Below are 12,861 nucleotides of genomic sequence, written 5' to 3' on the forward strand. Positions count from 1 at the left end.
CCCAGCACTGATCCTAGGACACTGCAGTTATCAGAAGACATGTAGGGTTCGGGTGATGTGTCCAGAGAAGCAAATATCCCACCTATGTTTCTAGTCAATTTAAAGTGAATTGCAGAATTTGCAAAACAGAGTTTTAATGACCCTCCTTTACAAATGCAAATGTTTGACCTGCCTCGGGCTAAACACAAAGTCACTGACTTAAGACACAGCAAGTGTCTATGGTCATTCAGCAGTTTTCTAGACAGGAAGATCCCCTGGGGGTGGAACATCTTGTGCCAGGGCCCTCAATGAACCCCAGAACGCAGATTCTCCCAAATACCAAGGGAAATGGGGCCAGAGTCAGAACCATGACAAAACCAACCTTCAGGTGTGAGATTTGTCCTGAAGTAATTATCAGTGAACAAATGCAGAAAATACGAATTGTGGAGACTTAACAGTGAGCACATTTACATACAACATGTGTTACATGTTTTCTTAAAGGTGGAATTAATTTGTAGGCAGGCATAAACCCATCTGCATACTAATAACTAAAATGACTCTGTGCCCTTCTCTTAACTAGGAATGAACTTTCTTTGCGTAACAAACATTATAGGTCCCTCATCCACTCTTTTCCTTGGACTGAGGCAATCAGGACCCTCCATCTCGGGCATGGATTGCTTTCCCTGGATTTATGGGATCATGGTCACCCACCTCCGTCATCAGCTAGTTTTCCTAGCTTAAGGTGATCACTCCAGACCCCATCTCGGTCAACTGTTTTCCCTGTACTAGAGCAATCATGGAAGACAATCTCGGTCACTGACTGGTTTCCCTGAACTGAAAGATCCCGGCTCCCATCAGCTGCCTCAGTCCTTACCTGAGATCACAGCCCCCCACTGGCCATCTCTGTCATTTGTCACTGTCATTTGTCACTTGTTCCCCTGGACTGATGGGATCTCAACCCAACATCTCTGTGTCCCACTGCTTTTCCTGGGTGTAGAAGACCATGGCTGCCCATCGGCCGGCTGGGTCACGAAGGACTCACCTTGGACATGGAAGATGGTGGCCGTCCATTTTTTAACAAAAAAAATGTGATATATTCAAGGAGCAACGGATGCACATGGCTAATAGGCTTCCATGACATGGAAATAAGTGGGAACGGTGTCTGGACCAAGTATATATGGTATTTACTCAGTAGGCCAGCTTAGTATATACCCAATGATGTCTCAAGATGGAGCTGGATTTATTTAAGGCTGGGAGCAGGGCATCATTATCAATGTCAGATCTTGAATTCTTTGCGCGCTGCAGCTGTCTCCCAAAGAATTCTCCAGCTCATCTAACAAACGGCATGGCAACGTATGTTTAGCCTCGTGCAAATGTCAACTTTCGAACCCTTCCAAGTCACACAAGCCTTTATTCCCCAATCAGTGAAGGAAGAATGAAAAATTAGGATGTCAGTAGCAGTTATGAAGGTTGGATAAAATGGAAAAAATACCCGTCAGCGGCTACACAGGCCAATGAACAGAGTGTGAGTCCTGGATGCACCAGTATTTCTTTCTTCTTTTTTTTTTGCGGTACGCGGGCCTCTCACTGTTGTGGCCTCTCCCGTTGTGGAGCACAGGCTCTGGACGCGCAGGCTCAGCGGCCATGGCTCACGGGCCCAGCCGCTCCGCGGCATGTGGGATCCTCCCGGACCGGGGCACGAACCCGCGTCCCCTGCATCGGCAGGCGGACTCTCAACCACTGCGCCACCAGGGAAGCCCGTATTTATTTCTTTAATGCAAGAACTAGAAGATACACATAAAGTGAAAAGTTGGGTGCTGAAAATATTCCTTAGCCCAAATAAAGAATGTTTAGTCCAAGCTGCCTCCATTTAATTCTCATTAAATTGCAGAGCAACGTAATCAAATGTTTGGAATTATGTGGAGACATCAATACACCTTCTCATCTGAAAAGATGATTGCAAAGAAGTTCCTACAACTATACCTACATTCAAAGTAATGAGGGACTTCCCTGGTGGCATAGTGGTTAAGATTCCGCGCTCCCAATGCAGGGGGCCCCAGGGTTCGATCCCTGGCCAGGGAACTAGACCCCCCATGCATGCCGCAACTAAGAGTTCGCATGCCACAACTAAGGAGCCCTCGAGCCGCCACTAAGGAGCCAACCTGCCACGACTAAGACCCAGCGCAACCAAATAAATAATAGTTTTACAAAAAGGAATCTACACACACACACAAAAAAAAGACAAAGTAATGTAGAACCAGAAATCTTTGGAGAGCAGACAGGTTTATCTGTAATTAAAAGCATTTCATATTTTGATAAGGTTTTTATAATACCTGATAAAATGGGGTAAAAATCCAGGCGTTCATTTTTGTTTCAAATTTTTGTTCCACCAACGATGTTGACCTATTATTCTATGCTTCAGAATGCAATCATCCCTTTCTCTTTTTTTAAAAAAAATGCACGAATTAAAAGAATCTAGGCGGCGGCAGCCGGGGCTCGGCTTGGGCTCTGCGGGCAGGCGGGTGGACAAGGTGGCGAGCGGGTGGGAGATTACCTCTACTATGAGAATTCCTCTAGCAATCGGTACCTCATCAGAAGGACAGAAGAACTCAACAAGACTGCAACTGGCAACGTGGACGCAAAAGTAGTGTGCTTTGACAGACGACGAGATATTTCCAACACGCTCATAATGCTTACAGACAAGCACGCTAAACAAACTGAGGAAGAATCTGAAACAACAATTGAGGCTGACCTGACCGATCAAAGCAGAAACATCAGTTGAAACATAGGGTGCTCCTTTTGTCACGCCAACACGAATCTCTGCCTGCAACACATATCAAGTTAGGATTCCAGAACAGCATCATCATCTTCACCATCATCACCATTACTGCTCCGTAGAAGACGGGCTGCAACCACAGTGTGTCCTGAACGTTTCTTGCTTTCAGTGATGCCAAGTTGCTTCTACACTGTCTCCTGCCCTCCAAAATGAGGAGCTTTCTTAATTCAGTTGAAAAAGTAGCTATAGCAGCTGTTAAAAATCTTGGGTTTTGTGTATAATTTCATAGGTTCTTCATAAGTATAACTGTTAGGTTCTTCAAGTCTAGAAGCTCCTTAGAAGGTCCTTTTTTTCCTTTTTCCTGACTGCTGTGGGACACAGGACTCAATAGCCCGTTAGACTTTGAAGCTTGCATAGTTTCCACTTAATTTTAGTTTTGTTTGTTAAGGAGATAAAAGGGATCAACAGATAGTAGAATAATCTCCTCTCAACTACTCCTGACCTTAAATGAAGTTTTAGATTGTGTGCCTTTTCTCTTTTCGTGAAAATTAAAGATTGATATATGGAATCACAGGTTGCTTAGGACGCTGAGGGAGAGTGACTTAGAGTCAACATCAAGCCTTTGCATGGAGGGCTAAGCAGAGGACAGGAAATCTGTTCTGTATACATATTATCTGTCACCAAACAAAATGAATTTATAAGCCGTGTACAGCAACCATGAGAAAGGGAGAAGTGGAAACGCTTCCAGCCAATAAGAGGTATTTGGGGGATGGAATACTGAAGTTCTTGTGTTAACACCCAGTGTTGATGAGGGTTGGGAAATAGATAATTCTTCTATATTCGAATGTTAATATAATCAGAGAAATCAAACTTTAATGTGTGAATATCCTTTGACCCAGCAATTCCACTTTTTTGATTTTATCTAACAGAGGTTCTCATGCAAGTGTGTAGAAATATATATACTGATAGGTTTATTGCAGAATTGTTTTTATTTTTTTAGTTCAAGATTTTTTTGCAAATAAATGAGGTCATTTCCATTCATACGTATGAGTCAGCATGACAAATGTAAGTAGGAATTTGATATGTGATAGCTTTCAGGATTGCTCTCCTACCAGAAAATGCAAGCAACTTTCATAGTTATGCTTTTCTATATTTCTACTTTGTCTGAAATGAAAACGCATTAGATATACAATGGAAAAAGTATTACTTAAAAGTTTGTACATTTGGACATTGGAGAGGGAACACGCTATTTTGTGTCCGTTTTAATCCCCTGCCTTGCCTGACAACCTGGCTGGTTTTGATGAAGACAGAATAGACGGGAATCTACTAAAAACTAAACTCTTTTTTTCTCCCTTCCCCAGGAGTAGTAAAGTACAATAGAAACATTAGCTACTGTTACCATTGGATAGCAGACCTGTTTGTAATTTACCGGTACATTTTCCAAATGTTTTTGTTGCAAAATGCTCTTTCCTTCAAGCATTATTCTGTCAGTTTATATTCCCACCACAGTATAGTATGAATACGCCCATTTTGCTGTTTCCTCAACATCACTGCATACTAAAATTTTAAAGTTAAAAAAAAAAAAGAATCTAAAAAAGAGTGGATACATGTATAATACACAACTGAATCACTTTGCTGTACACCGCAAAGTAATACAACATTGTAAATCAACTACACACCAGTAAAACCTTGTTTTAAAAATGCATGAATTACCAGGCATCGTGCTAAATTTGGAGGCTATAAAATGAAGATGACACAGCTCCTCTATGATAAAGGTGATCCCAAATACTGAGGAGACACAGTCATTATTATTATTACTATTATTATTATTTTCTTGGTTACCTGTTTCTGGTATTACTGCTCAGTAGAGCCAGGGAAGCCGTATCAAACTTTCTTTTGTCGTGTCAAATGTATATTTAGTTCCAATATAGTTTTATAAGGCATCTCACAAAGGAAGCAGCTGCTTTTAAAAGTAGGACACAGTAATTGTGGGAACGTGGAGATCAAAACATCCACCTACTTTCTCTGATCCTGGAGCCAGGGAGGCTTCCGTTTGATAACCCAAAAAGACAGTTGAGGCCCCCCAGAAGCACGGAGCAGAGGTGCACCAACCCTTATTTTCAAAAGTGATGGATTATTGAAACAGTGTTTTAGATTTGGATAATCCAACTCTTTGAAATTTGAACACTGGAACTGAAATTTAAACACTTGAGCGTGATCTAACAGATGGACCTGCTAAGAACAAACACTATTTTAAAATTCCTACTTGTGGAATTATTTTCCAGAAGCCAGCAACCCAGAAGGGTGGGTAAAGACCTTTGCAGAATCTCTGGGCACAGACCCGAAATTGGATGGAGGGATCCTGTATCCCTGCACAGGGCACTGCACATAGTAGATGCTCAATGAATGACTCTTTCATATACAGAACACCCTAGACACTGGATGTCCTTGACTTTGAGCCCCATGCTCTTTACCATAATCAGTATAACGGTCACCAATGATCTAGGGCTATTTTCATCCTTTCTCCAGGGAAAGAATGCTCCTGGCTCTGAAACGTTTATATGCTGATTTTCAAAAATTAAGCTCCACGCCATTGAAGATAAAGGAGAGGCCCGGTGAACAATTAGTTATAATTTGCATTCTGTATGGGAATCTTCTCGTTCGTCGATCTTGTCATTTTTAATTTATATATTACAGGGATAATGAGACCAAGTAAATTAAGAAGTGTGGAGAAGTGTGTAATTCCTAGTCTATATAAACAGACACGATGCATGGTTCAAAACTAGAACAGAATGGATAATAAGCCATCAGATTGTATTAGTGGGTCAGTGGTAAACCTGGTACTGGGTGGTAAAGACACAGAAGATGCACAAATATGACCTCACGTAAAAAGCATCATCTCAAAATTCATGTTTTAGAGACATCCCAATCTGAAGTTTAAAAAAATATGTTACTTGTTCTTGTTATTCTTTCTTTTTTCCAATCTGAAGTTTTATCTTCCATTATTACCAATGGGCTCCTATGAAGGCTTGATTAATATCGCCTGATAGGATGTATTTAACCTCATGTAAAAGGCAAATATGTAAATGGGATATAGAAAATCCTAAGGAGTTGACATTAAATAAACACACTTGAAAGGTGTGTGCTTTAGTGATTTTGATCAAATAAATCCCCTTTTTTAAACATTAAAAGTGGGAAAATGTGTAAGATGTTTAAGACATAACTGGTATAGAAAGGAAAAGAGCTGGGAAGTATAAATAAGTGGCATTTTCATCATATAACAAGTATGACTTGTGATATTTCTTTGAAATATGTTTGATGTTTGGATCTGTTGGGCACCTATGACTTCCAAACCCAGGAGCTGTTTGTTACCCACTATTAAAAATGCACATGTAACACCTCAGTACCTTTTAGGGATGTACTAATCACAGCTACTAATACTGAACGTATTTCACTCTATTAAGTTTTGTTGGTTTCTGTTGGGTCGTCATCCAATGAATGCAGCCTGACACATTCAATCTCGATGCTTTTATCTACCTGCGAACTCTGTACTCTCAAAACCTGAATTCATAAAAGTGTATAAAGATCCTATTTCTCACTGAATACATGTGTGTTCAGCTCCCCAGGTGGTACATCACTTCAGTCTCCTTACATTCCCAGGCTAGCAGATTTCATTTACCAGCCTCCAGAAGTGGAAATCAGAATTCACTGGTTGAATCCATCCTCCCTCTATCCCCAGGGAAGACACCCAACACCAAAGCTCTCACCCTCAAGTCTTCAGTCTTCCTGGGTCTTTTCTAGGCCTATGAGAATTTAATTCTCCCTCCTCATTTGTTTAATTAAATATAGTTTGTACCTCCTGTGATCTTCTAGAGATCCAGGGGTGCTATTCCTGAGTTTGTTTAACTTATACGACATGGCGTAAACACACACGTTCCGTTTCATCTTACAAATCGAGGCGACACTGGGTAAGGGATAATGCCTTACTAATTATTTTTTAAAGGCGTAGCAGTAACAGACAAAGATGAAAACAAGAGCTTATTGGGTAAAGGGAGAAAAACAAAGCATAATCAAAGGCAAGAGACAGCATGACCGACCGTAGTTTATCAGACATTCTACTAAGAAAAAACAGAAAACTACTTGTGTGAAAAAAGGTGCTTGGTGCTCCCCAAAATATAAGCAAAGGATTTAAATTTGTAACAGTAATATAATGGATTCCCATCAGGAATTAAAGGCTAATCACTGAAAAACATATATATATATATATATATATATGCGTGCATATATACATGTCTATATACATATATGTATATGTGTATAGGCACAGATATACACATACATACACACATTTTACATGTCTATATGTAAAAAATATACATGTATAGACACACATTTTACATGTATGTGTGTGCCTATTTATACACATATAGGTACACACATAAATTACATATACAGGCATCTAATCTAATTACATACACACATAATATTATATATATGTGAATATATATGTGTGTCTATAATCGACATGTATCTAAAATCAATAATTGTATCTATCTATCCATAGATAGATGATACGGAGGATGAGCTATAGATGTAGATGTACATATAGATATTGATATACATATATAATTAATGATTAAACCTTGATGGAAAGTTATCAAAAATTCATCAAAGGCGGAACCAGTAGCCAAAGGGAATACAAAGTTTTATGGAACCGTCGTTCTGAAAATGTCAATGTTTGCCCAGCTTCCACGTATTTATATAAATGAACATCTTAAATACACTGGCATTTTCCACATCTGCGGCTCATTGAAAATTCTTCCACCTTTTACCCTCCCAAGTCCCTCCCCTGATAACATCTGGTGCTTCGATTTCTCCTCCCGAGAGCCTCGCCATGATTAAAGAGCTGGCATCGCTTCAAAGGTGCCCCTGTACTCTGCAGGGTGCCACGGCAGTGGGTGTGATGACCCGAATGCAAGTGCAAAGAGATAATACATCATAAGAACAGAGTGGGTGGGGCTTGGCGCTGATCCAACGTCCACAGGGAACCAGCTGCTGACCCACGAAAAAGAGACAGCATGTCAGATAAAGTCACAGAAAGAGCCCAGCTAATGAGACAGCTCGGGGCAGTTCCGGGAAAGGTTCAGAAAGTTAATAGGGCTGCTGTGAAGTGTCTTGTTATTTAATGTAAACCCCACCGGGGCTCTCTCCGAATACCTGCCGGATGGAGCTGGAGCTTTTCCAGGGGCAAGTGTGAAACACCTTTACACATCAAGAGAAAATCTCCGACACAGGCATAAAGTGGGGCACTGAGAAAGCTCTGCGTTGTGGGAGGTGTGAAAATAGACAATTCAATTCTAGGCGGCCTCGGTGCACGCGGAACGTCAGGTAGGGCGAACGCTCGCTGTGTCCTCCTCGAGGGCCTCTCTGCAAGTAAGATTACTCTATTCACTTACACTGAATAGCATGGCAGCGCTTTTCTATCATGCCTCAAAGTGATGGGGACGCACAGATTCTACCTGAGTGCCCATACGATGATACTGATAATCAGTGACACGTGCACCGTCATTAACCATCATCAAAGCACTTTCATATTTACATAATCTGATGTTGATATCCACTTTGACAGGTAGGGTAGTGGGGTGGATACCAATTCCATTTTAGAATCCGTGTTCAGATAGTCAAGTTCCCAGGCAGCAACTAAGTGGTGTTTTCAGGACTAAAGCACAGATCACTTTTGTGGTTATAGAGCTAGGATTCACATTTCCAAGACAGAAATGGACGCAGAAAAAGCTTCAGTGGGGCTTCCCCGGTGGCGCAGTGGTTGAGAATCCGCCTGCCAATGCAGGGGACACGGGTTCGAGCCCTGGTCCGGGAAGATCCCACATGCCGCGGAGCAACGAAGCCCGTGCGCCACAACTACTGAGCCTGCGCTCTAGAGCCTGCAAGCCACAACTACTGAGCCCACGTGCCACAACTACTGAAGCCCGCGTGCCTAGAGCCCGTGCTCCGCAAGAAAGCCACCGCAATGAGAAGCCCACGCACCGCAACCAAGAATAGCCCCCGCTCGCCGCAACTAGAGAAAGCCCGCGCGCAGCAACGAAGACCCAGCACAGCCAAAAATAAGTAAATAAATAAATTTATTAGAACAAAGAAAAAAAAAGCTTCAGTGTACCCCATCTTTGCTGGAGTTCGAAGAGTCGTGTCCTAAAGGCTTCCAGTGCTGAACTTAAAGCCACAAAGCTAGTTACAGACACTGAGAAATAAAACTTACATTTTATGGCAAGACAAAAAAAATTTAAACACAAATTTTCCGGGCCCTTGGGCCTCCTCTCTCCCTGCACTGTGCATCGTGTATCCGCATTAGGCAAGAACCAGACCTCCCCCATCGGCAGGAATATCTGCTCAACCATGAAGAGAGCATTCTCCCCGCATCAACAAGACGACTCCTAAAAAGATGACATTCCTTATTGATGTGAGGGGCCACGATGACGCTTAGATCTGGGTTGTGTAAATTGTCACTAACACGTCATTTGTGGTACAGCCCTGTGCCTCAAAACACTTATATAACTGGGCCTTGACTTCTAATGGATGGAACAGTTCTCAGAGCTTTCTGAGATGCTCTTTCTGGGTTATAATCCTTAAATTTGGCTCGAATAAAATTTTCCACTTCTTCCTTAGATCAACAGATTAGTTTTTCATCAACAACACCAGGACTTTTAGGACAGCCCTTCTGTTATTTGGGAGAATCATGGTGGGATGGAAAAGACTCTGAAATGATACCTTGATCAAGTCACACAATCGGAATTCAGCCCTTCACCAATTCCCCCTCTGCGCGAGATCCCCAAGGAAAGCGGTAACACCGCGTGATGACCTACGGAACAAAGTGAATCAAAGCGATTACTGAAACGGGGCAGGACCCTGTGGTCCTTGCCCCCCATGTCCTCCCCCTGCCTTTTTTCTGTGGAAAAACTTTAGCCAAAGAATAAGTTTATTCAGAGAAGTGAGAAAATGCAGAAACAAAGGAAAACAGTCCAACAAGAATAAATAATAACAGTTTAGTCATTAAGCAAAGTCAAGGACCTCTAGTTCCTCCTCAGGGGCTATAGATCATATTCTGAGCCACAGCCTGTGAGCTGTCTGGTAGATACTGAAACCACACCACGTGGAAGTCGTGAACTACATGACGACCAGCCTGTAGCCACGACATAAGCTGCCACAATTCTGAGAACTGGCCTCAAGAAAATGCGAACAGGGCTTCCCTGGTGGCGCAGTGGTTGGGAGTCCGCCTGCCGATGCAGGGGACGCGGGTTCGTGCCCCGGTCCGGGAGGATCCCACATGCCGCGGAGCGGCTGGGCCCGTGAGCCATGGCCGCTGAGCCTGCGCGTCCGGAGCCTGTGCTCCGCAACGGGAGAGGCCACGGCAGTGAGGGGCCCGCGTACCGCAAAAAACAAACAAACAAACAAAAAGAAAATGCGAACAAACCGACCCTGGAACTGAAGACTAACTGTACTTAAAACGATCAAGATGATGCTGGTCACAGCTGGGTGCTTTGTGACCACCTGGAGGCGTGGCATAGGGAGGGTAGGAGGGAGGGAGACGCAAGAGGGAAGAGATATGGGGACATATGTATACGTATAGCTGATTCACTTTGTTATAAAGCAGAAACTAACGCACCATTGTAAAGCAATTATGCTCCAATAAAGATGTTAAAAAAAAAAATGACACAGATCAGACCACCGCAGGACCAATTTCAAAATGACCGTCAGAGCTGACTCTGCTGTTTCCGCCTGGGGCCCCTTCCCTCTGTCTATAAAAGCTCTTGCCCCCTGATTTTCAGGGCGGGGGGAGTCGGCCCTTGGACAGGTGTCCACAGCTTCCCACCCCTGCGGGTTGCCGGCCTCTGAAATAAAGCAAACTTTCCTTTCCACCAGCCTTGCCTCTTTATTGGCTTTTGAGGGGTGAGCAGCCGGACCCCACTTTCAGTAACCTTATCACCCGCGGGTTTGATTCCAGTCCTAACAAAGACGAGAACCACCACGTGGGAGACGTCATTTTTCAATGCCAGACAGACTGAACGAATGTCAACCCGCAACAAGCCAAGAGCCTGCTCCTTTGGTGTCACTGCTCAAAACACCCACAAAACCTATGTTTAGCTCTCACGACCTTTTTTGCATAAAGGAACGTCCAACACCACCAGTGATAACAGACCCAAGGAACCCAGTACAGACCTGGACACACCGATGCCTTTTCAGAAAACCTCACGCAACGGGGCCCCAGCGTGCCCAGAAATCCATTCAACCACTGCTGGGTTGGAGAAGATGAAGAAACTTTGAACACACTGGAACACACACCAAGGACCCAGATAACAGGTCCTTTCTGTGCAGAGATGCAAAGAGGTACAAAAAGACCTGGGTCAATTGTCACCACATCTGAAAGGGATGTTCTTGACAAGCTGATGTAAAATACTGCCTGGGTGGCGTACAATTTCAGGTCACCAGGGAGTATCCCGAAGAGGGTTGATCCATCTTTTTCAGCTGTTTCTACTTCTCAGTATTAGTTTCCCTTCCCTCTTACTGGTTTATACTGGGATGAACCTTTTTCCTGAACGCACCTGCATATGAATTCTCACTTCTCACTGAAACCTAAAGGGTTGGCTGCTACAACACTACAGCACACATCGTGCCTATTGAGAGGAGATGCATACCCCAACTACACACCTTAGATGTCCACTTCTGGTTTGGGATGTATGACTCCCATGACAATACCAAGAAAAGCCCAGAATAAGGGGAGGTTCCACAGATTTATGGGGCTATGGAAGGGAAATGGACACGATGAAGTTTTTAATAAATGACGTACAGAGGGGGAAGTCCTTCATAGCTGAGGAGTGACTTTCAAGAGCTTGCAGGAGAAAAAGAAAAAAAAGGAACATGGAATTCTATATGCAGTGAATATGGCCATTCAAACACGAAGGTGATATCTTCTGAGGAGCTAAAGCTTAGAGACTCTCACTGTGACTTGAGGGACACTGGTCTCTGATCTGGAAATTACTGAATGATGAGTTGCTGCAGTTTTGGCCAGACTGGACGCACGACTTTGCGAAGGGATTAGGAATTAACCCAATTATTGAAAAGCATCCTCCACATGGGCTAGTGCCTGTTGATTGCCTCCTATAATCTAAGTTTAAAACAAGGTAACTCAGCCATGTCTGGACGGCAACACTGCGCTTTACTTCATAGGGAAGTTCCAAAAAGAAATGATGGATGTGCTGTTGGAAAAGGCAAACGCCCTGTGTTGACACAAACTTTCAATCCTAAATGCGGTAGCCCTGTCAACATACATCATTTTGCGCAAAAATAAAGGAAGAAAATGCAAATTTCAGGCTGTGTCGTTTTTAAATAACGTCTTTGCGTGCACTTTACAAACACCATCAAGTTACTCATGTTTCTTGCATTTTCTGTATATAACACTTTACATACATAATGTATTTCATAGATGCTGCGGCCATTATTCGTGTTTCTAGCATGACGTGCATCTCTCAAAATATCTAATGTGCTCTAACCTTGCACACAGTGAGACCCTGCACACAATGCTGCCTGTTTTTATTACTGTTCAGGGGTTTTAATTACACGTGTGGTTTCTGGGAGTCGAGTATCTTTTTTAGGTATATCTGACCGAAAAGCTAAGTTAGAGCTCGTACCTGGTGTTCCATGACACTGTATTTTATTTTATTTTATTTTTATTTTTTTGTGGTATGCGGGCCTCTCCCTGTTGTGGCCTCTCCCGCTGCGGAGCACAGGCTCCGGACGCGCAGGCTCAGCGGCCATGGCTCAGGGGCCCAGCCGCTCCGCGGCATGTGGGATCCTCCCGGACCGGGGCGCGAACCCATGTCCCCTGCATCGGCAGGCGGACGGACTCTCAACCACTGCGCCACCAGGGAAGCCCGACACTGTATTTTATAAGGAAATGTTATACATGGGAGTTAGCTACCACATTTTCTGCTACAGGTTCTATACTCACCAACCGGTTTTCCCGGTGAGGCTACAGTGGCAAGGACAGTCAAGGTCAACTGGAATAAGTTGTCCAAAGCCACATACCCTCATTT

The sequence above is a fragment of the Lagenorhynchus albirostris genome, chromosome X, assembly GCF_949774975.1.
Source record: "Lagenorhynchus albirostris chromosome X, mLagAlb1.1, whole genome shotgun sequence".
NCBI lineage: Eukaryota > Metazoa > Chordata > Mammalia > Artiodactyla > Delphinidae > Lagenorhynchus > Lagenorhynchus albirostris.